The sequence below is a fragment of the Vombatus ursinus genome, unplaced genomic scaffold (assembly GCF_900497805.2).
Source record: "Vombatus ursinus unplaced genomic scaffold, bare-nosed wombat genome assembly UNPS02012819.1, whole genome shotgun sequence".
Taxonomy (NCBI): Eukaryota; Metazoa; Chordata; class Mammalia; order Diprotodontia; family Vombatidae; genus Vombatus; species Vombatus ursinus.
In genome coordinates, this window is record NW_020952597.1 from 1,577 (window position 1) to 5,289 (window position 3,713).

At 38.9% G+C, this 3,713-nt stretch overlaps 1 pseudogene; it reads right to left on the reverse strand.

Annotated features, from left to right (window-relative positions):
• Positions 1-2,971: 2,971 nt before the first annotated feature.
• LOC114040243 lies at positions 2,972-3,304 on the reverse strand (annotated as a pseudogene).
• Positions 3,305-3,713: the final 409 nt, after the last annotated feature.

Here is a 3,713-nt window from a genome sequence, read left to right on the forward strand (position 1 = left end):
TTCTTTCTGGCTGCTTGCAGTAATTTCTCTTTAATCTGGTAATTTTGGAATTTAGCTATTATATTCCTTGGCATTTTCAATTTGGGATCTCTTTCAGGTGGGGAGCCGTGGCTTCTTTCTATAGTTATTTTACCTTCAGGTTCTAGGACTTAAGGGCAATTTTCCCTTATGATTTCCTGAACGATATTGTTCAGGCTCTTTTTTTCATCATGACTTTCAGGTAGGCATATGATTTTTAAATTGTCTCTCCTGGATCGATTTTCCAGGTCACTTGTTTTACCCATGAGGTATTTTATGTTTTCATCTATTTTTTTCATTTTTTTTTTGTTTCTGTTTGACTGATTATTGTTCTCTCATAGAGTCATTAGTTTCCAATTGTCCAATTCTAATTTTCAACATATTGTTTTCTTCTGTTAGATTTTGTATATTCTTCTCCAATTGGCCAATTGTGTTTTTAAGGGATTTGTTTTCTTCAGTGTACTTTTTTTTAATTGACCAATTGTACTTCTGAAGGACTCCTCTACCTCTCTCATTTGACTTTTAAAATCCTTCTTGAGCTCTTCTAAGAAGGCTTTTTGAGCTTCAGACCAGTTCATATTCCCTTCTGATGTTGCAGATGTGGGTTTGATGACAGTGTTGTCCTCTTCAGAATTTCTGTCTTGATCTTCATTCTTCTCATAATATGAATCTATTGTACATTTCTTTTTACTCATCTTTTTTTTTAATTTTTTTTATTCCCTGACCTTTAAAGAGATTATGCTCTCCTGCTGGGGAGCAGAGGGCACTGACCCAAGCTTCTAGTGTGGGAGCCTATGTCTTGGTCACTGACTTTCTATGCTGGGGCCTCTCATATTGGCAATTGGAGGCTGTAGGGTTCTAGCAGCTTACCTGGGGTTGGGCTGGAATCAACAAGGCTGGGACTTTTAGGAAAATCTAGGTTGGTTGCTTTTCTTTTCCTTTAGCTTTGTTCAGCTCCTTTTAGATGGGTGCTGCCGGGTGTTTATCTGTCTGGGGCCCCTTGCAGTGCTGCCTCCATTAGTTCTGTTGAGGCACTGGGAGACTCCTTTGTTGTAGAATGCCGAGGCACCTGGTGGTTTTCTGAGCCAGTTTCCCCTGGTTCCCCCACCCTCACAGAGGCACTCAGAGGTCCAGCTGTTGGTGTTTGCCTGCTCAACCACCTGGGCTTCGGGATCTCCTCCTGGTTGGCAGTTGGAAGATGTAGGGTTCTGACAGCTTACCTGGTGTTGGGCTGGAATCAACAAAGCTGGAAGTATAGGCAACTCTAGGATGCTTTCTTCAACTCCTTTCAGACGAATGTTGCAGAGTGCTTATCCACCTGGGGCCCTTTGTAGTGCTGCTTCCCTTATTTTTGCTGAGGCATTGGAAGACCCTTTTGCTGTAGAATGCCAAGGCACTAGAATCTTCTCCTGGTGTGCTAAACTGGGTCTTTCCACTAGCTGACCGTGTGACTCCCAGTTCCATACTGCTCCCCTTCCTCCAGGATAAGAGGGGCCTTTCCTGTTAATCCCTCCAGCTACCTTGGCTGCTGCACTGCTGCACCCTGTCTTTTTTCTGGTTCAGCTATTCCAGGGTTTTTTCTGGGGTGATATTTTCTGGGTTTTCAGAGGTTGATAGGGGAGGGTGAGAGTGACTACTTTTTTACTCAGCCATCTTGGCTCCCTTCTCAAGCAATTTTAAATGCTATCTAGTGCTCTGGATGGATATCCAGTCTAAGACTGTCATTTTGATATTATCAGTAGTTCAGTAGCCTACAATTGTCACAGAAAAGAGGGCAATGGTACCTTTTTGAGACCAACTTGGCCCATTTCATTGTGTGCTCTTTGTTGATCAAAGACTATGCCACCAAATATCTTGCAATACAAATTCATTCTTAACTTGAAGTCTAATTTCTAGGGCATGCCAATTTGTGTTGAATCTGTTATACCATCTCTATATGCAGAAGATAGTGTAGGGAATAACGACCCTCTTCCCATTCTGATTCACATTGACTGAATTAAAATGCCCATCTAACCTCATAAACTTATGAATTATATCACAAAGCTTGTCTTCAAGCCAACTATAGGGTCATATGGAAATGAATCTGTACATTTAGACATGGGACAAAGATATTACTCAGTACGTTTTTTAAATAAGCTTTCATCAAGTGTTTGCTTTGTACCAGCCTCTAGCCTCAATCTAGATATAAAAGAAAACAAAAATGAACCATCTCTTGTTGTAAACTTCAATGGTTTTTAAGTCTTTCAGGAGATATAAGTAAAACATGCAAATAATTACAACTTAAAATACCACAGAATAGATGGATGAGATGAGGACAAACTGCTCAGAAGAATGTGTAAGGGTGAACTTCTGACTGATATTATCAGGGACAATTTTCTAAGTTATGGAGGTGGTAAAGTAGTTCTTAGGGGATAGTAGGTAGTATTTTAACAGACAGGCAGAAGTACCCTGAGCGATAGTGTTATATAAATGCTGTGCACAAATACACGGAAACTGAGATGGGTAAGACAGATTTGGCATGAGGAATTATCTTTTTCCCCCAATATAAAGGTAGTTTGAAATCCCAAATATTGATTTCAAGAGCCATCATTTCAAATAAATTCCTATATTAAAAAAAACTAGAATGCCTACATTTTACCGTAGCTTGTTGTTCATTAATTTCTTCTTTGTCTTCACCAGTACCTTTAGTCAATGCATCCCTCAGTACTTTCCCTGACCATCTACTTTAACTTAACTTCCCTCTCTTTTCAATTGATACCCTATAGTTAACCTAATCAACTCTATATTTCTATTTTCTTCAGTCACTTATTGCATAGTCAAATTGCAGATCACACCCACAAAGGCCCATGCAAGTCCAAAGTGAGCTAGCTTAATTACTCATTTATTATTTATTAACAGATTTTGAGGTTTCAAATGTCTGTGAGGCTCTTCATGAGTAACAAAATACAGTGTGTTACAAGATTTGGTATACATAACTTTTAATGAGTGAAGAATCCATATGCTGGTTAGGAGGGATAGAATGCAATTATTTTTTAGATACATGGAAAGGAATAAGAAAATGAGATATAATCTAGCATCTCACATAAGTACATCTTGAAAGCTGGCAATGTTAGGGTAAAGTTCCTTCAACAGCAAAATTTCTTGAATTGCACTACTTATAATGTTCTCCTCACTCTGTAATCTGATTTTCATCATGGCTACCATCTGACCTCTAGTTTATATGGACCCTTGTATATAGCACCAAAGTACCTTCTTCAGTTTTCTCTATTTTTGTATATTGCTCCATAGCAATTCAATATACTGGCAAATCTGAGAAGTTCAAAGCCAAAGAGTCACAGATGGCAGCATAGGCAGTGGTGGCAGTAGCAATGATAACAGGAGAGTGTCCTGCACTTTAGTCCAAGGATTCCAACTGATGTCATCACTTTTGTATTTCATACATTGTTCAGTTATTCCTCAATTGATCAACACTCCCTCAGATTCCCATTTTTTTTGCCACCTCGAAAACTTCTATAAATACTTTTGTACATTCTTTGCTAGAGTTTGTTTTCCTCAGGACTAATCCTTAATTTCTTTCTTAATCTGTTTTCTCTTAAATTCTGCCTTTCCTCTTCTACTCCCATTTTGCTGCTCAGAGAAATGCATTTCTGTTCTTAATTCTGTCTGTCTGTCTGTCTGTCTGTCTCTCTCTCTCT